The sequence below is a fragment of the Drosophila bipectinata genome, chromosome 4, assembly GCF_030179905.1.
Source record: "Drosophila bipectinata strain 14024-0381.07 chromosome 4, DbipHiC1v2, whole genome shotgun sequence".
Lineage (NCBI taxonomy): Eukaryota > Metazoa > Arthropoda > Insecta > Diptera > Drosophilidae > Drosophila > Drosophila bipectinata.
Window position 1 is genome coordinate 278,926 of NC_091740.1, and position 22,776 is coordinate 301,701.

Here is a 22,776-nt window from a genome sequence, read left to right on the forward strand (position 1 = left end):
GAAATGTTATCATCAATATTATTTAAATCAGTGCGGTGGAAGCTTAAGTAACATAGGTAGTCTCTATGTTTCCCCAAGAATTGTTCAGCATGGTCGTGGTATTGGAAATTTCTTTAGTGGACTTTTTAATTACATTAAGCCGCTTTTTCTGTCAGGGATAAATGCACTTAAAAATCAAGCTGCTGAAACCGGAAAGGCTGTTATAAATGATTTGGGTCGAAAACCTCTACGAAATATCATTCAAGAACAAAGTAAAATCGCATTACATAATCTATCTGACAAAGCAATTCATAAAATTACTAAATTACAAAGTGGTAAAGGAAAAAGGCATAAAAAGAGGAGACCAAGAAAAAATCGCAATCATTTAACAACTAAACAACGTCGTAAACATACGCGTTCAAAAAAGTCAAGAAAAAAAGCATCTAAAAAATTTAAAATTAGTGACATATTTTCCAAATCAAAATGAGTAATCACATTGAATGCATGAAAAGCGAATTGGATCTTTTTGAGCCTCATCCAACGCAAAGCTGTATTTTGAAAACCGAAGAAGTTTCATACAATCCTATTGCTTCTTTGGATAGTGCTTCATCAATTGAATTCGTTTGTTTAGGAAATGGAGAAACCTACAGAGATCTTTCAAGTGTTTACTTAAAACTTGTGGTTCAACTTAAAAAAATTGATAATAGTAGTATTGAAGGAAATGCTGTTGGTGTAGCAAATAATATATTGCATTCTATATTTAGAAGCTCATCTGTATATTTAAATAATACTTTGGTTTCCCAAAGCGACAATAATTATCATTATAGATCATATTTGCAAACAATTTTAAACTATGGTTGTGATGCAAGTGAAAGTCATTTAGCAACACAAGGATATTTCCCAAATTATGGTACCCAAACACCATTTAAAAGTGATGGCAGTCAAATTCTTAAAAACATGTTTCAAAATAGTAATAAAGTAGAATTATTTGGAAAAGTGCATGGAGATATTTTCAACCAACCAAAACTGCTTGTAAATAATGTTGATTTGCGCATTACTTTTAATATTGAAAAAACAGCATTTTATTTATTGGAAACCGAAACTGAATCGAATCTAAAGATCTTGGAAGCCCAGCTGTTCATGAATCATGTAGTAGTCAACCCCAGCATTTTATTAGCTCATCATCACGTTTTACAATCAAAAAATGCAATATACCCATACAATAAAGTTGAAGTAAAATCATTCACAATATACCCAGGAAATAATACATTATCCATCGATAACGCAGTTATTGGTCAAATTCCAAATTTTTTGGCCTTTTGTATGGTAAAAAACAGAGCATACTCAGGAAATCGAGGATTAGATCCTTTTAATTTTGAAAACTTTAAAATACAACGATTCAATCTGCTAGTTAATGGAGTACAGGTACCTTCTCAGGCACTTGAATTTGATTTCTCAAATCCTAGCAATACCCAAAGTTCAAGAGCATATAATTTACTATTTAAAGCTTGTGGAATTAAGCATTATGATCGTGGTCTCCAAATTTCCAAGGATATGTTTGACAAAAATAATTTTATATTAGCGTTTGATTTAACTGCTGATCACTCCAATTCTAGTGTTTGCGCTAACCTGATTTCTCAAGGAACGATCAGAATAGAAGGAAGATTCTCTGAGCCTCTGGCTGAGGCTGTTACTTGCATTGTTTATTGTGAATACGACTCTATGATTGATATTGATAAGCATCGAAATATTCGAGTACTTTTGTAAAAATGAATACAATACAAATCATGGACTTGCTCTCCAAGCATCCTCAAACTAAAAAAATATTTAAAGGGGTTTTTTCGGCCGATAAACTACCAAAAGAAATTCGTGAATATCCAGCATTGATTGTAGCTAACACTGATTATTCATACCAACCAGGAATGCATTGGGTTGCATTTTACTTCTATAACAAAAAGTCAGCAGAATTTTTCGATTCTTATGGACAATATCCTCAGAAAAAAGAATTTATTGCATTTTTAAAAAGAAATGCATCAAAATATACTTATAACAAGCAACAATTGCAAGGATACTTTTCAAATACCTGTGGACATTACTGCATGCTTTTTGGTCTTTACAAAAGCAATCGAAAAACTTTAAAGAGTTTTACACAGAATTTTAAGATAAAAGATTTCACCTATAATGATAAGTTAATTTCAAAAATGTTTAGTAAATGTTTTAAATGATTTAAAAAAAATTTTTTTTTTTTTTTTTTTTAACCCAATATGAAAAATAAACAATATTATTTATAATATCTATAAAAAAACTTTTTTATTTTCATGGATTTGGATACATTCTTTTAGTTATTTTATAGTATCTTATCATAATATCCGTAGCTTCCTTTATATATAGAGGAAGTTTGCTGCAGTTACAAGTGTCTGGACCTTCGGTTGCTTCATCATCACTCCAGGGACATATTTTGTAGTGGAATCCATATTTCGAGTACAGCATTTCCTTTTCTTCCAAATCCTCTAAAGTTGTTTTTAAAAATTGAAGTTTTTTAAGGTGCTCCTCGAAAAGCATATCTTCAAATTGAAGTAAAAATAATTTTATTTGATGCGCGTACATCGAGAGGCTTGAGAGAGGAGTTGTTTTTGATTTAAGGGAAAAAATGAAACTGATAAAACATTATAAGGAATCGACTCTTTTATACAGTTACTCCTTTGAGATAAATTGTAAACAGGCTGAGCTATATCTAGTCATCTCTTTTCCTTTATATACAAGATGCGTTATTCCATTTTCCTTCAATTTCTTAAATGGTGTTTTAGTTGAAAATTTATTCACGTAGCTCTTTGGTAAAAATATCCAGAGTGGTTCGTCGTCCTTATCAGTCAAATAAAGGGCTATTTTCGTCCCATATGTGGTTTTCTTTACCTTACATCCAATGATCTTGTATTCGAAATTAATACATAGGTCTTCAGTCTTTGTGTAGCCAATAACAGGCTTTTGATCATTCAAAGTATCTAAGAAAGACTATGATATACATAAACATAAGGATATTTTTTGATTGGCTGTGAGAATTTGTAAACATACCATCATTTATAACTCACGTACTCCTGGATTCGCTTCAAAAAGGTTACTGTTAGGTACTAATCAATTTATTTAATGATCCCGCTCTTTTATACCTTTCAATAATAAATTCACTCTTCTTTGTGGTTACATATATACATATACATACATATTTACTTATATATATATATAAGTATATTAATACGAATAATATACTTTTATTTAAATGAAAGGGATGACATCATACCACTTTTATAAATGTATTTGTGTATATAAAGAATTTATAGCTAGGTATATGGTAATTATTATTAGGAATGAAAGAGATGACTGCATGGTCATTTAACTTTAAAATATATAGGTCAATTATATACCATAGCACAGATTCAATCTTAAAAATATAATATAAAAACAAGTTCTAGTGTTGCTTTTTATCAGTTTATTTTCAAATCTTCGAAATGAAAACGTTCGTTTGTGATCTCTGTATAGAAAGTCCTTCCTTTAAATATCGCTATGGATTAAAACGTCACATTCTAAAAAAACACAACTTCAGCAATACAAAAGCCAGATCCTCATACTATAACTGCTACTTCTGTCCTGAAGTGAAAAAGTACTGGCTCCGAAGTGAATTATACACCCATTTCTTGATGGATCATCCAACGATATTAATTGAAATAATTAACTTAACACAAACTTCAAAATATTTCTTTTAAATTTTAAATCTTGGTGTTAATTTAATTTCAATCAACTATTTTAAATATTAATGTATTTTAATTTTTAAGTTCATTTTAACTAAACTTTGATAAAAAGAAAGATTTCAAAAATAATTTTGTTTGAATAATTATTTATTTTTCATGAATTAAAAATAATTACACAATAATAAAATAACATAGTTTTTAATTTATTCATTATTTATAAGCCAATCGATTAAAATTTTGTCGAATTCCTCATCCATTAAACTTTCATAATTATCTTTTCCCTCATTAACTTCCAAAAATATGTGGTCATCATCCGGGAAAGTAAACTCTGGTTTTGATGATATTTCCATTAGTTCTGGGGTCTCCGGAATAAAGCACGGAGAAGCAGGTATGTCGTCGTCGAAATCCTCAAATATATTTTCTTGAGTGTCCGGGACATACATTTTATCCTCGATGATAGTTAATTCGTAATCCCATGTTGGAGTTAGCAAATCGTACATGGATGTCAGAGAATCATCCTGTAGATTATTAAATAGCTCTTCTTGTGTATTTTTCCCAATACCAATTAATGATAAAAGTGCACCGTTTGATACACAAATATCACTAAGTGCTGGTTGGGTATCCTCGAATATAATTTCCAGCTCGCTCATTTTTTTTTTTTTCTTTATATTTTAACTTCAAACTCTTTCTTTAGGATTTGGATTTATACTAAAAATTTGATTCTTAGCATAAACCTCAAAACCTATTGATCCTCGAAAACGGAAAACAGGTACTTGTGTTTGAATGTATTGGTATCATCAATACATGTACATGAGTTAACGCATGAAAACCACCCCAATTTTCCCCACATTTTTCCGGTTAATGAATCGGGAAAACCAATCAGAAGACTCGAAAGAAAAGATAACGCTTAGAGCCTAGAGCCTACAGTAGGGAGTAAATAGGCAATCGGCTGATTTCTTGCGTCATATCCGTGTATGCATGTATATGTTGGTGGGAACGTAAATCCACAATCCAATATACACTCACATATATATATAATCCTAAATAAAAAATACATATTGACCTTTCATCCGACCCTGACATAAATATGTCTCCTGCAAGAAAGTGATAAAAAGGGATCGCAGCAGGTCAATTGGTTCCTTTTTTTTCTTGACCCTTCAGGGTGGATTTTCACTTTTCTACGAAAAGGTTTTCTTGTGATATACTTACTCCTTGTAAAATTCTGTATTATATTTTATATTATAAAATTAAATTTCTGTACATAAGTCCGAGTTAATTTAAAATTAATTAAAAAAGAATTGGAGTAAAAAATCCTTTTAAATGATATGCAACACCATAATAAAATTTTGGATATTTTTTTTTTAAATAATTATTTGTTCTTCATCATTAATTTTAAATTAATTACAAAATAATTATAATAAAATACATTTTTAAATGAACTGCAGCACCATGAATATAATTTTTGTAAATAAGCATTTTATTTTTTGTTAATCAATTTTATTTATTTTTTCACGATCCTGAATCTTATTTATTTTTTCACGATCCTGAATCTTAGACAGGTATCTTAAGTGGACAGTTGAATTTGTAGGGAATTAGGCAAACGGCGTATAAGCACCAGAAAAATTTTAGTAGTATGTAATTAGGCAAACGATGATCCTAGCAAGTTTCATTTTTACATGATCTTTTCTTTACATGCATATTTCCCTTAATGGGACCCAATGCAAGATATCAGAAAATATAGAAAACATAGACAAGATATCAGAAAATATAGAAAACATAGACGGCGATGATCCTGGCAAGTATAATTTTTTGGCATGATCGTTTGCTTTTATGCCAATAGAGGGCGTATAAAATATTACGGTAGATGGCGCTGCCCAATTTTACACAAACTTGACCCATAGATGGCGCCACTAAATTTACGTCGTACGCCGTTTGCCTAATTACATACTACTAAAATTTTTCTGGTGCTTATACGCCGTTTGCCTAATTCCCTACAAATTCAACTGTCCACTTAAGATACCTGTCTAAGATTCAGGATCGTGAAAAAATAAATAAGATTCAGGATCGTGAAAAAATAAATAAAATTGATTAACAAAAAATAAAATGCTTATTTACAAAAATTATATTCATGGTGCTGCAGTTCATTTAAAAATGTATTTTATTATAATTATTTTGTAATTAATTTAAAATTAATGATGAAGAACAAATAATTATTTAAAAAAAAAATATCCAAAATTTTATTATGGTGTTGCATATCATTTAAAAGGATTTTTTACTCCAATTCTTTTTTAATTAATTTTAAATTAACTCGGACTTATGTACAGAAATTTAATTTTATAATATAAAATATAATACAGAATTTTACAAGGAGTAAGTATATCACAAGAAAACCTTTTCGTAGAAAAGTGAAAATCCACCCTGAAGGGTCAAGAAAAAAAAGGAACCAATTGACCTGCTGCGATCCCTTTTTATCACTTTCTTGCAGGAGACATATTTATGTCAGGGTCGGATGAAAGGTCAATATGTATTTTTTATTTAGGATTATATATATATGTGAGTGTATATTGGATTGTGGATTTACGTTCCCACCAACATATACATGCATACACGGATATGACGCAAGAAATCAGCCGATTGCCTATTTACTCCCTACTCATTGATTTTCCAGATTATCTGTTTGTTCCAAAAGACCCAGAAAAACCATTAAAAAAACAGTCAGCCTAAACTACCTTATTTTAGTGTTTTCGTGTCTCACATTTATTTGCAAGTTACGCACAAGAATTTATTGTTATGTAACGTTTCGAGACGAAACAAAACTTCGACAGTTCTACAAAAAGTGAACAAAAGACGGCGCACTCATTCATTGATTTTCCCAGAGTATCTGCTGGTTCCAAAAGACCCAGAAAAACCATTAAAAAAACAGTCAGCCTAAACAACCTTATTTTAGTGTTTTCGTGTCTCACATTTATTTGCAAGTTAAGCACAAGAATTTATTGTTATGGAACGTATCGAGACGACACAAAAATTTGAGTTCTACTAAAAAGTGAACAAAAGACGGCGAACTCAACCACTGATTTTCCAGATTATCTGCTTGTTCCAAAAGACCCAGAAAAACCATTAAAAAAACAGTCAGCCTAAACAACCTTATTTTAGTGTTTTCGTGTCTAACATTTATTTGCAAGTTAAGCACAAGAATTAATGCTATGGAACGTATCGAGACAAAACAGAACTTCTACAGTTCTATTAAAATGGGAACAAAAGACGAGGAACTCAACCATTGATTTTCCAGATTATCTGCTTGTTCCAAAAGACCCAGAAAAACCATTAAAAAAACAGTCAGCCTAAACAACCTTATTCAAGTGTTTTCGTGTCTCACATTTATTTGCAAATTAAGCACAAGATTTTATTTTTATGGAACGTATCGAGACGAAACAAAACTTCGACAGTTCTATTTAAACGAGAACAAAAGATGGCGCACTCATTCATTGATTTTTCCAGATTATCTGCTTGTTCCAAAAGACCCAGAAACACCCTTAAAAAAACAGTCAGCCTAAACAACCTTATTTTAGTGTTTTCGTGTCTCACATTTATTTGCAAATTAAGCACAAGATTTTATTTTTATGGAACGTATCGGGACGAAACAAAAATTTGAGATTATCTGCTTGTTCCAAAAGACCCAGAAAACCCATTAAAAAAACAGTCAGCCTAAACAACCCTATTTTAGTGTTATCGTGATTGACATTTATTTGCAAATTAAGCACAAGATTTTATTTTTATGGAACGTATCGAGACGAAACAAAAATTTGAGATTATCTGCTTTTTTCAAAAGACCCAGAAACACTCTTCAAAAAACAGTCAGCCTAAACAACCTTATTTTAGTGTTTTCGTGTCTCACATTTATTTGCAAGTTAAGCACAAGATTTTATTTTTATGGAACGTATCGGGACGAAACAAAAATTTGAGTTCTACTAAAAAGTGAACAAAAGGCAGCTCACTCATTCGTTTATTCTTTCAGATTATCTTCTTGTTCCAGTTAGCCTAAACAATCGTAGTTCAGTGTTTTCGTGTCTCACATTTATTTGCAAATTAAGCACAAGAATTTATTGTTATGGAACGTATCGAGATTAAACAAAAATTTGAGTTCTACTAAAAAGTGAACAAAAGACGGCGAACTCAACCACTGATTTTCCAGATTATCTGCTTGTTCCAAAAGACCTAGAAAAACCATAAAAAAAAAAATCAGCCTTAACAACCTTATTTTAGTGTTTTCGTGTCTAACATTTATTTGCAAGTTAAGCACAAAAATTAATGCTATGGAACGTATCGAGACAAAACAGAACTTCTACAGTTCTATTAAAATGGGAACAAAAGACGAGGAACTCAACCACTGATTTTCCAGATTATCTGCTTGTTCCAAAAGACCCAGAAAAACCATTAAAAAAACAGTCAGCCTAAACAACCTTATTTTAGTGTTTTCGTGTCTCACATTTATTTGCAAGTTAAGCACAAGAATTTATTGTTATGGAACGTATCGAGACGAAACAAAAATTTGAGTTCTACTAAAAAGTGAACAAACGGCGGCTCACTCATTCGTTTATTCTTTCAGATTATCTTCTTGTTCCAGTAAGCCTAAGAAATCGTAGTTCAGTGTTTTCGTGTCTCACATTTATTTGCAAGTTAAGCACAAAAATTAATGCTATGGAACGTATCGAGACAAAACAGAACTTCTACAGTTCTATTAAAATGGGAACAAAAGACGAGGAACTCAACCATTGATTTTCCAGATTATCTGCTTGTTCCAAAAGACCCAGAAAAACCATTAAAAAAACAGTCAGCCTAAACAACCTTATTTTAGTGTTTTCGTGTCTCACATTTATTTGCAAGTTAAGCACAAGAATTTATTGTTATGGAACGTATCGAGACGAAACAAAAATTTGAGTTCTACTAAAAAGTGAACAAACGGCGGCTCACTCATTCGTTTATTCTTTCAGATTATCTTCTTGTTCCAGTAAGCCTAAGAAATCGTAGTTCAGTGTTTTCGTGTCTCACATTTATTTGCAAGTTAAGCACAAAAATTAATGCTATGGAACGTATCGAGACAAAACAGAACTTCTACAGTTCTATTAAAATGGGAACAAAAGACGAGGAACTCAACCATTGATTTTCCAGATTATCTGCTTGTTCCAAAAGACCCAGAAAAACCATTAAAAAAACAGTCAGCCTAAACAACCTTATTTTAGTGTTTTCGTGTCTCACATTTATTTGCAAGTTAAGCACAAGAATTTATTGTTATGGAACGTATCGAGACGAAACAAAAATTTGAGTTCTACTAAAAAGTGAACAAACGGCGGCTCACTCATTCGTTTATTCTTTCAGATTATCTTCTTGTTCCAGTAAGCCTAAGAAATCGTAGTTCAGTGTTTTCGTGTCTCACATTTATTTGCAAGTTAAGCACAAAAATTAATGCTATGGAACGTATCGAGACAAAACAGAACTTCTACAGTTCTATTAAAATGGGAACAAAAGACGAGGAACTCAACCATTGATTTTCCAGATTATCTGCTTGTTCCAAAAGACCCAGAAAAACCATTAAAAAAACAGTCAGCCTAAACAACCTTATTTTAGTGTTTTCGTGTCTCACATTTATTTGCAAGTTAAGCACAAGAATTTATTGTTATGGAACGTATCGAGACGAAACAAAAATTTGAGTTCTACTAAAAAGTGAACAAACGGCGGCTCACTCATTCGTTTATTCTTTCAGATTATCTTCTTGTTCCAGTAAGCCTAAGAAATCGTAGTTCAGTGTTTTCGTGTCTCACATTTATTTGCAAGTTAAGCACAAAAATTAATGCTATGGAACGTATCGAGACAAAACAGAACTTCTACAGTTCTATTAAAATGGGAACAAAAGACGAGGAACTCAACCATTGATTTTCCAGATTATCTGCTTGTTCCAAAAGACCCAGAAAAACCATTAAAAAAACAGTCAGCCTAAACAACCTTATTTTAGTGTTTTCGTGTCTCACATTTATTTGCAAGTTAAGCACAAGAATTTATTGTTATGGAACGTATCGAGACGAAACAAAAATTTGAGTTCTACTAAAAAGTGAACAAACGGCGGCTCACTCATTCGTTTATTCTTTCAGATTATCTTCTTGTTCCAGTAAGCCTAAGAAATCGTAGTTCAGTGTTTTCGTGTCTCACATTTATTTGCAAGTTAAGCACAAAAATTAATGCTATGGAACGTATCGAGACAAAACAGAACTTCTACAGTTCTATTAAAATGGGAACAAAAGACGAGGAACTCAACCATTGATTTTCCAGATTATCTGCTTGTTCCAAAAGACCCAGAAAAACCATTAAAAAAACAGTCAGCCTAAACAACCTTATTTTAGTGTTTTCGTGTCTCACATTTATTTGCAAGTTAAGCACAAGAATTTATTGTTATGGAACGTATCGAGACGAAACAAAAATTTGAGTTCTACTAAAAAGTGAACAAACGGCGGCTCACTCATTCGTTTATTCTTTCAGATTATCTTCTTGTTCCAGTAAGCCTAAGAAATCGTAGTTCAGTGTTTTCGTGTCTCACATTTATTTGCAAGTTAAGCACAAGAATTAATGCTATGGAACGTATCGAGACAAAACAGAACTTCTACAGTTCTATTAAAACGAGAACAAGAGATGGCGCACTCATTCATTGATTTTTCCAGATTATCTGCTTGTTCCAAAAGACCCAGAAAAACCATTAAACAAACAGTCAGCCTAAACAACCTTATTTAAGTGTTTTCGTGTCTCACATTTATTTGCAAGTTAAGCACAAGAATTTATTGTTATGGAACGTATCGAGACGAAACAAAAATTTGAGTTCTACTAAAAAGTGAACAAACGGCGGCTCACTCATTCGTTTATTCTTTCAGATTATCTTCTTGTTCCAGTAAGCCTAAGAAATCGTAGTTCAGTGTTTTCGTGTCTCACATTTATTTGCAAGTTAAGCACAAAAATTAATGCTATGGAACGTATCGAGACAAAACAGAACTTCTACAGTTCTATTAAAATGGGAACAAAAGACGAGGAACTCAACCATTGATTTTCCAGATTATCTGCTTGTTCCAAAAGACCCAGAAAAACCATTAAAAAAACAGTCAGCCTAAACAACCTTATTTTAGTGTTTTCGTGTCTCACATTTATTTGCAAGTTAAGCACAAGAATTTATTGTTATGGAACGTATCGAGACGAAACAAAAATTTGAGTTCTACTAAAAAGTGAACAAACGGCGGCTCACTCATTCGTTTATTCTTTCAGATTATCTTCTTGTTCCAGTAAGCCTAAGAAATCGTAGTTCAGTGTTTTCGTGTCTCACATTTATTTGCAAGTTAAGCACAAGAATTAATGCTATGGAACGTATCGAGACAAAACAGAACTTCTACAGTTCTATTAAAATGGGAACAAAAGACGAGGAACTCAACCATTGATTTTCCAGATTATCTGCTTGTTCCAAAAGACCCAGAAAAACCATTAAAAAAACAGTCAGCCTAAACAACCTTATTTTAGTGTTTTCGTGTCTCACATTTATTTGCAAGTTAAACACAAGAATTTATTATTATGTAACGTATCGAGACGAAACAAAACTTCGACAGTTCTATTTAAACGAGAACAAAAGATGGCGCACTCATTCATTGATTTTTCCAGATTATCTGCTTGTTCCAAAAGACCCAGAAACACCCTTAAAAAAACAGTCAGCCTAAACAACCTTATTTTAGTGTTTTCGTGTCTCACATTTATTTGCAAGTTAAACACAAGAATTTATTATTATGTAACGTATCGACACGAAACAAAACTTCGAGTTATATTAAAACCAGAACAAGAGATGCCGCACTCATTCATTGATTTTTCCAGATTATCTGCTTGTTCCAAAAGACCCAGAAAAACCATTAAACAAACAGTCAGCCTAAACAACCTTATTTAAGTGTTTTCGTGTCTCACATTTATTTGCAAGTTACGCACAAGAATTTATTGTTATGTAACGTTTCGAGACGAAACAAAACTTCGACAGTTCTACAAAAAGTGAACAAAAGACGGCGCACTCATTCATTGATTTTCCCAGAGTATCTGCTGGTTCCAAAAGACCTAGAAAAACCATTAAAAAAACAGTCAGCCTAAACAACCTTATTTTAGTGTTTTCGTGTCTAACATTTATTTGCAAGTTAAGCACAAGAATTAATGCTATGGAACGTATCGAGACAAAACAGAACTTCTACAGTTCTATTAAAATGGGAACAAAAGACAAGGAACTCAACCATTGATTTTCCAGATTATCTGCTTGTTCCAAAAGACCCAGAAAAACCATTAAAAAAACAGTCAGCCTAAACAACCTTATTTAAGTGTTTTCGTGTCTCACATTTATTTTCAAATTAAGCACAAGATTTTATTTTTATGGAACGTATCGAGACGAAACAAAACTTCGACAGTTCTATTTTAACGAGAACAAAAGATGGCGCACTCATTCATTGATTTTTCCAGATTATCTGCTTGTTCCAAAAGACCCAGAAACACCCTTAAAAAAAAACAGTCAGCCTTAACAACCTTATTTTAGTGTTTTCGTGTCTCACATTTATTTGCAAATTAAGCACAAGATTTTATTTTTATGGAACGTATCGGGACGAAACAAAAATTTGAGATTATCTGCTTGTTCCAAAAGACCCAGAAAACCCATTAAAAAAACAGTCAGCCTAAACAACCCTATTTTAGTGTTTTCGTGATTGACATTTATTTGCAAATTAAGCACAAGATTTTATTTTTATGGAACGTATCGAGACGAAACAAAAATTTGAGATTATCTGCTTTTTTCAAAAGACCCAGAAACACTCTTCAAAAAACAGTCAGCCTAAACAACCTTATTTTAGTGTTTTCGTGTCTCACATTTATTTGCAAATTAAGCACAAGATTTTATTTTTATGGAACGTATCGGGACGATACAAAAATTTGAGTTCTACTAAAAAGTGAACAAAAGGCAGCTCACTCATTCGTTTATTCTTTCAGATTATCTTCTTGTTCCAGTTAGCCTAAACAATCGTAGTTCAGTGTTTTCGTGTCTCACATTTATTTGCAAGTTAAGCACAAGAATTTATTGTTATGGAACGTATCGAGACGAAACAAAAATTTGAGTTCTACTAAAAAGTGAACAAAAGACGGCGAACTCAACCACTGATTTTCCAGATTATCTGCTTGTTCCAAAAGACCTAGAAAAACCATAAAAAAAAAAATCAGCCTAAACAACCTTATTTTAGTGTTTTCGTGTCTAACATTTATTTGCAAGTTAAGCACAAGAATTAATGCTATGGAACGTATCGAGACAAAACAGAACTTCTACAGTTCTATTAAAATGGGAACAAAAGACGAGGAACTCAACCATTGATTTTCCAGATTATCTGCTTGTTCCAAAAGACCCAGAAAAACCATTAAAAAACAGTCAGCCTAAACAACCTTATTTTAGTGTTTTCGTGTCTCACATTTATTTGCAAGTTAAGCACAAGAATTTATTGTTATGGAACGTATCGAGACGAAACAAAACTTCGACAGTTCTATTTAAACGAGAACAAAAGATGGCGCACTCATTCATTGATTTTTCCAGATTATCTGCTTGTTCCAAAAGACCCAGAAACACCCTTAAAAAAACAGTCAGCCTAAACAACCTTATTTTAGTGTTTTCGTGTCTCACATTTATTTGCAAGTTAAACACAAGAATTTATTATTATGTAACGTATCGACACGAAACAAAACTTCGAGTTATATTAAAACCAGAACAAGAGATGCCGCACTCATTCATTGATTTTTCCAGATTATCTGCTTGTTCCAAAAGACCCAGAAAAACCATTAAACAAACAGTCAGCCTAAACAACCTTATTTAAGTGTTTTCGTGTCTCACATTTATTTGCAAGTTACGCACAAGAATTTATTGTTATGTAACGTTTCGAGACGAAACAAAACTTCGACAGTTCTACAAAAAGTGAACAAAAGACGGCGCACTCATTCATTGATTTTCCCAGAGTATCTGCTGGTTCCAAAAGACCTAGAAAAACCATTAAAAAAACAGTCAGCCTAAACAACCTTATTTTAGTGTTTTCGTGTCTAACATTTATTTGCAAGTTAAGCACAAGAATTAATGCTATGGAACGTATCGAGACAAAACAGAACTTCTACAGTTCTATTAAAATGGGAACAAAAGACAAGGAACTCAACCATTGATTTTCCAGATTATCTGCTTGTTCCAAAAGACCCAGAAAAACCATTAAAAAAACAGTCAGCCTAAACAACCTTATTTAAGTGTTTTCGTGTCTCACATTTATTTTCAAATTAAGCACAAGATTTTATTTTTATGGAACGTATCGAGACGAAACAAAACTTCGACAGTTCTATTTTAACGAGAACAAAAGATGGCGCACTCATTCATTGATTTTTCCAGATTATCTGCTTGTTCCAAAAGACCCAGAAACACCCTTAAAAAAAAACAGTCAGCCTTAACAACCTTATTTTAGTGTTTTCGTGTCTCACATTTATTTGCAAATTAAGCACAAGATTTTATTTTTATGGAACGTATCGGGACGAAACAAAAATTTGAGATTATCTGCTTGTTCCAAAAGACCCAGAAAACCCATTAAAAAACAGTCAGCCTAAACAACCCTATTTTAGTGTTTTCGTGATTGACATTTATTTGCAAATTAAGCACAAGATTTTATTTTTATGGAACGTATCGAGACGAAACAAAAATTTGAGATTATCTGCTTTTTTCAAAAGACCCAGAAACACTCTTCAAAAAACAGTCAGCCTAAACAACCTTATTTTAGTGTTTTCGTGTCTCACATTTATTTGCAAATTAAGCACAAGATTTTATTTTTATGGAACGTATCGGGACGAAACAAAAATTTGAGTTCTACTAAAAAGTGAACAAAAGGCAGCTCACTCATTCGTTTATTCTTTCAGATTATCTTCTTGTTCCAGTTAGCCTAAACAATCGTAGTTCAGTGTTTTCGTGTCTCACATTTATTTGCAAGTTAAGCACAAGAATTTATTGTTATGGAACGTATCGAGACGAAACAAAAATTTGAGTTCTACTAAAAAGTGAACAAAAGACGGCGAACTCAACCACTGATTTTCCAGATTATCTGCTTGTTCCAAAAGACCTAGAAAAACCATAAAAAAAAAAATCAGCCTAAACAACCTTATTTTAGTGTTTTCGTGTCTAACATTTATTTGCAAGTTAAGCACAAGAATTAATGCTATGGAACGTATCGAGACAAAACAGAACTTCTACAGTTCTATTAAAATGGGAACAAAAGACGAGGAACTCAACCATTGATTTTCCAGATTATCTGCTTGTTCCAAAAGACCCAGAAAAACCATTAAAAAACAGTCAGCCTAAACAACCTTATTTTAGTGTTTTCGTGTCTCACATTTATTTGCAAGTTAAGCACAAGAATTTATTGTTATGGAACGTATCGAGACGAAACAAAACTTCGACAGTTCTATTTAAACGAGAACAAAAGATGGCGCACTCATTCATTGATTTTTCCAGATTATCTGCTTGTTCCAAAAGACCCAGAAACACCCTTAAAAAAACAGTCAGCCTAAACAACCTTATTTTAGTGTTTTCGTGTCTCACATTTATTTGCAAGTTAAACACAAGAATTTATTATTATGTAACGTATCGACACGAAACAAAACTTCAAGTTATATTAAAACGAGAACAAGAGATGGCGCACTCATTCATTGATTTTTCCAGATTATCTGCTTGTTCCAAAAGACCCAGAAAAACCATTAAACAAACAGTCAGCCTAAACAACCTTATTTTAGTGTTTTCGTGTCTCACATTTATTTGCAAGTTAAGCACAAGAATTTATTGTTATGGAACGTATCGAGACGAAACAAAAATTTGAGTTCTACTAAAAAGTGAACAAAAGACGGCGAACTCAACCACTGATTTTCCAGATTATCTGCTTGTTCCAAAAGACCTAGAAAAACAATGGTTTGGAAAAACAAAAAATTCAGCCTAAACAACCTTATTTTAGTGTTTTCGTGTCTCACATTTAGTTGCAAGTTAAGCACAAGAATTTATTATTATGTAACGTATCGACACGAAACAAAACTTCGAGTTATATTAAAACCAGAACAAGAGATGGCGCACTCATTCATTGATTTTTCCAGATTATCTGCTTGTTCCAAAAGACCCAGAAAAACCATTAAACAAACAGTCAGCCTAAACAACCTTATTTTAGTGTTTTCGTGTCTCACATTTATTTGCAAGTTACGCACAAGAATTTATTGTTATGTAACGTTTCGAGACGAAACAAAACTTCGACAGTTCTACAAAAAGTGAACAAAAGACGGCGCACTCGTTCATTGATTTTCCCAGAGTATCTGCTGGTTCCAAAAGACCCAGAAAAACCATTAAAAAAACAGTCAGCCTAAACAACCTTATTTTAGTGTTTTCGTGTCTCACATTTATTTACAAGTTAAACACAAGAATTTATTATTATGTAACGTATCGACACGAAACAAAACTTCGAGTTATATTAAAACCAGAACAAGAGATGCCGCACTCATTCATTGCTTTTTCCAGATTATCTGCTGGTTCCAAAAGACCCAGAAAAACCATTAAAAAAACAGTCAGCCTAAACAACCTTATTTTAGTGTTTTCGTGTCTCACATTTATTTGCAAGTTAAACACAAGAATTTATTATTATGTAACGTATCGAGACGAAACAAAAATTTGAGTTCTACTAAAAAGTGAACAAAAGACGGCGAACTCAACCACTGATTTTCCAGATTATCTGCTTGTTCCAAAAGACCTAGAAAAACCATTAAAAAAAAAAATCAGCCTAAACAACCTTATTTTAGTGTTTTCGTGTCTAACATTTATTTGCAAGTTAAGCACAAGAATTAATGCTATGGAACGTATCGAGACAAAACAGAACTTCTACAGTTCTATTAAAATGGGAACAAAAGACGAGGAACTCAACCATTGATTTTCCAGATTATCTGCTTGTTCCAAAAGACCTAGAAAAACAATGGTTTGGAAAAACAAAAAATTCAGCCTAAACAACCTTATTTTAGTGTTTTCGTGTCTCACATTTATTTGCAAGTTAAGCACAAGAATTTATTATTATGTAACGTATCGACACGAAACAAAACTTCGAGTTATATTAAAACCAGAACAAGAGATGCCGCACTCATTCATTGCTTTTTCCAGATTATCTGCTGGTTCCAAAAGACCCAGAAAAACCATTAAAAAAACAGTCAGCCTAAACAACCTTATTTTAGTGTTTTCGTGTCTCACATTTATTTACAAGTTAAACACAAGAATTTATTATTAAGTAACGTATCGACACGAAACAAAACTTCGAGTTATATTAAAACCAGAACAAGAGATGCCGCACTCATTCATTGCTTTTTCCAGATTATCTGCTTGTTCCAAAAGACCCAGAAAAACCATTAAAAAACAGTCAGCCTAAACAACCTTATTTTAGTGTTTTCGTGTCTCACATTTATTTGCAAGTTACGCACAAGAATTTATTGTTATGTAACGTTTCGAGACGAAACAAAACTTCGACAGTTCTACAAAAAGTGAACAAAAGACGGCGCACTCGTTCATTGATTTTCCCAGAGTATCTGCTGGTTCCAAAAGACCCAGAAAAACCATTAAAAAAACAGTCAGCCTAAACAACCTTATTTTAGTGTTTTCGTGTCTCACATTTATTTACAAGTTAAACACAAGAATTTATTATTATGTAACGTATCGACACGAAACAAAACTTCGAGTTATATTAAAACCAGAACAAGAGATGCCGCACTCATTCATTGCTTTTTCCAGATTATCTGCTGGTTCCAAAAGACCCAGAAAAACCATTAAAAAAACAGTCAGCCTAAACAACCTTATTTTAGTGTTTTCGTGTCTCACATTTATTTGCAAGTTAAACACAAGAATTTATTATTATGTAACGTATCGAGACGAAACAAAAATTTGAGTTCTACTAAAAAGTGAACAAAAGACGGCGAACTCAACCACTGATTTTCCAGATTATCTGCTTGTTCCAAAAGACCTAGAAAAACCATTAAAAAAAAAATCAGCCTAAACAACCTTATTTTAGTGTTTTCGTGTCTTACATTTATTTGCAAGTTAAGCACAAGAATTAATGCTATGGAACGTATCGAGACAAAACAGAACTTCTACAGTTCTATTAAAATGGGAACAAAAGACGAGGAACTCAACCATTGATTTTCCAGATTATCTACTTGTTCCAAAAGACCTAGAAAAACAATGGTTTGGAAAAACAAAAAATTCAGCCTAAACAACCTTATTTTAGTGTTTTCGTGTCTCACATTTATTTGCAAGTTAAGCACAAGAATTTATTATTATGTAACGTATCGACACGAAACAAAACTTCGAGTTATATTAAAACCAGAACAAGAGATGCCGCACTCATTCATTGCTTTTTCCAGATTATCTGCTGGTTCCAAAAGACCCAGAAAAACCATTAAAAAAACAGTCAGCCTAAACAACCTTATTTTAGTGTTTTCGTGTCTCACATTTATTTACAAGTTAAACACAAGAATTTATTATTATGTAACGTATCGACACGAAACAAAACTTCGAGTTATATTAAAACCAGAACAAGAGATGCCGCACTCATTCATTGCTTTTTCCAGATTATCTGCTTGTTCCAAAAGACCCAGAAAAACCATTAAAAAACAGTCAGCCTAAACAACCTTATTTTAGTGTTTTCGTGTCTCACATTTATTTGCAAGTTAAGCACAAGAATTTATTGTTATGGAACGTATCGAGACGAAACAAAACTTCGACAGTTCTATTTAAACGAGAACAAAAGATGGCGCACTCATTCATTTCCAGATTATCTGCTTGTTCCAAAAGACCCAGAAAAACCATTAAACAAACAGTCAGCCTAAACAACCTTATTTTAGTGTTTTCGTGTCTCATATTTATTTGCAAATTAAGCACAAGATTTTATTTTTATGGAACGTATCGGGACGAAACAAAAATTTGAGATTATCTGCTTGTTCCAAAAGACCCAGAAAACACAATAAAAAAACAGTCAGCCTAAACAACCCTATTTTAGTGTTATCGTGATTGACATTTATTTGCAAATTAAGCACAAGATTTTATTTTTATGGAACGTATCGGGACGAAACAAAAATTTGAGATTATCTGCTTGTTCCAAAAGACCCAGAAAACACAATAAAAAAACAGTCAGCCTAAACAACCCTATTTTAGTGTTATCGTGATTGACATTTATTTGCAAATTAAGCACAAGATTTTATTTTTATGGAACGTATCGGGACGAAACAAAAATTTGAGATTATCTGCTTGTTCCAAAAGACCCAGAAAACCCATTAAAAAAACAGTCAGCCTAAACAACCCTATTTTAGTGTTTTCGTGATTGACATTTATTTGCAAATTAAGCACAAGATTTTATTTTTATGGAACGTATCGAGACGAAACAAAAATTTGAGATTATCTGCTTTTTTCAAAAGACCCAGAAACACTCTTCAAAAAACAGTCAGCCTAAACAACCTTATTTTAGTGTTTTCGCGTCTCACATTTATTTGCAAGTTAAGCACAAGATTTTATTTTTATGGAACGTATCGGGACGAAACAAAAATTTGAGATTATCTGCTTGTTCCAAAAGACCCAGAAAAACCATTAAACAAACAGTCAGCCTAAACAACCTTATTTAAGTGTTTTCGTGTCTCACATTTATTTGCAAATTAAGCACAAGATTTTATTTTTATGGAACGTATCGGGACGAAAAAAAAATTTGAGATTATCTGCTTGTTCCAAAAGACCCAGAAAACACAATAAAAAAAACAGTCAGCCTAAACAACCCTATTTTAGTGTTATCGTGATTGACATTTATTTGCAAATTAAGCACAAGATTTTATTTTTATGGAACGTATCGGGACGAAACAAAAATTTGAGATTATCTGCTTGTTCCAAAAGACCCAGAAAACACAATAAAAAAAGAGTCAGCCTAAACAACCTTATTTTAGTGTTTTCGTGTCTAACATTTATTTGCAAGTTAAGCACAAGAATTAATGCTATGGAACGTATCGAGACAAAACAGAACTTCTACAGTTCTATTAAAATGGGAACAAAAGACGAGGAACTCAACCATTGATTTTCCAGATTATCTGCTTGTTCCAAAAGACCCAGAAAAACCATTAAAAAAACAGTCAGCCTAAACAACCTTATTTTAGTGTTTTCGTGTCTCACATTTATTTGCAAGTTAAGCACAAGAATTTATTGTTATGGAACGTATCGAGACGAAACAAAACTTCGACAGTTCTCTTTAAACGAGAACAAAAGATGGCGCACTCATTCATTGATTTTTCCAGATTATCTGCTTGTTCCAAAAGACCCAGAAAAACCATTAAACAAACAGTCAGCCTAAACAACCTTATTTTCGTGTCTCACATTTATTTGAAAGTTAAACACAACAATTTATTATTATGTAACGTATCGAGACGAAACAAAACTTCGGCAGTTCTATTTAAACGAGAACAAAAGATGGCGCACTCATTCATTGATTTTTCCAGATTATCTGCTTGTTCCAAGAGACCCAGAAACACCCTTAAAAAAACAGTCAGCCTAAACAACCTTATTTAAGTGTTTTCGTGTCTCACATTTATTTGCAAGTTAAACACAAGAATTTATTATTATGTAACGTATCGAGACGAAACAAAACTTCGACAGTTCTATTTAAACGAGAACAAAAGATGGCGCACTCATTCATTGATTTTTCCAGATTATCTGCTTGTTCCAAAAGACCCAGAAACACCCTTAAAAAAACAGTCAGCCTAAACAACCTTATTTTAGTGTTTTCGTGTCTCACATTTATTTGCAAATTAAGCACAAGATTTTATTTTTATGGAACGTATCGGGACGAAACAAAAATTTGAGATTATCTGCTTGTTCCAAAAGACCCAGAAAACACAATAAAAAAACAGTCAGCCTAAACAACCCTATTTTAGTGTTATCGTGATTGACACTTATTTGCAAATTAAGCACAAGATTTTATTTTTATGGAACGTATCGGGACGAAACAAAAATTTGAGATTATCTGCTTGTTCCAAAAGACCCAGAAAACACAATAAAAAAAACTTTCAGACTAAACAACCCTATTTTAGTGTTATCGTGATTGACATTTATTTGCAAATTAAGCACAAGATTTTATTTTTATGGAACGTATCGGGACGAAACAAAAATTTGAGATTATCTGCTTGTTCCAAAAGACCCAGAAAAACCATTAAACAGCCTAAACAACCTTATTTTAGTGTTTTCGTGTCTAACATTTATTTGCAAGCACAAGAATTAATGGTATGGAACGTATCGAGACAAAACAGAACTTCTACAGTTCTATTAAAATGGGAACAAAAGACGGCGAACTCAACCATTGATTTTCCTGATTATCTGCTTGTTCCAGTAAGCCTAAGAAATCGTAGTTCAGTGTTTTCGTGTCTCACATTTATTTGCAAGTTAAGCACAAGAATTAATGCTATGGAACGTATCGAGACAAAACAGAACTTTTACAGTTCTATTAAAATGGGAACAAAAGACGAGGAACTCAACCATTGATTTTCCAGATTATCTGCTTGTTCCTAAAGACCCAGAAAAACCATTAAAAAAACAGTCAGCCTAAACAACCTTATTTTAGTGTTTTCGTGTCTCACATTTATTTGCAAGTTAAACACAAGAATTTATTATTATGTAACGTATCGAGACGAAACAAAACTTCGACAGTTCTATTTAAACGAGAACAAAAGATGGCGCACTCATTCATTGATTTTTCCAGATTATCTGCTTGTTCCAAAAGACCCAGAAACACCCTTAAAAAAACAGTCAGCCTAAACAACCTTATTTAAGTGTTTTCGTGTCTCACATTTATTTGCAAGTTAAACACAAGAATTTATTATTATGTAACGTATCGACACGAAACAAAACTTCGAGTTATATTAAAACCAGAACAAGAGATGGCGCACTCATTCATTGATTTTTCCAGATTATCTGCTTGTTCCAAAAGACCCAGAAAAACCATTAAACAAACAGTCAGCCTAAACAACCTTATTTAAGTGTTTTCGTGTCTCACATTTATTTGCAAGTTACGCACAAGAATTTATTGTTATGTAACGTTTCGAGACGAAACAAAACTTCGACAGTTCTACAAAAAGTGAACAAAAGACGGCGCACTCATTCATTGATTTTCCCAGAGTATCTGCTGGTTCCAAAAGACCTAGAAAAACCATTAAAAAAACAGTCAGCCTAAACAACCTTATTTTAGTGTTTTCGTGTCTCACATTTATTTGCAAGTTAAGCACAAGAATTTATTGTTATGGAACGTATCGAGACAAAACAGAACTTCTACAGTTCTATTAAAATGGGAACAAAAGACGAGGAACTCAACCATTGATTTTCCAGATTATCTGCTTGTTCCAAAAGACCCAGAAAAACCATTAAAAAAACAGTCAGCCTAAACAACCTTATTTAAGTGTTTTCGTGTCTCACATTTATTTTCAAATTAAGCACAAGATTTTATTTTTATGGAACGTATCGAGACGAAACAAAACTTCGACAGTTCTATTTAAACGAGAACAAAAGATGGCGCACTCATTCAATGATTTTTCCAGATTATCTGCTTGTTCCAAAAGACCCAGAAACACCCTTAAAAAAACAGTCAGCCTAAACAACCTTATTTTAGTGTTTTCGTGTCTCACATTTATTTGCAAATTAAGCACAAGATTTTATTTTTATGGAACGTATCGGGACGAAACAAAAATTTGAGATTATCTGCTTGTTCCAAAAGACCCAGAAAACCCATTAAAAAAACAGTCAGCCTAAACAACCCTATTTTAGTGTTTTCGTGATTGACATTTATTTGCAAATTAAGCACAAGATTTTATTTTTATGGAACGTATCGAGACGAAACAAAAATTTGAGATTATCTGCTTTTTTCAAAAGACCCAGAAACACTCTTCAAAAAACAGT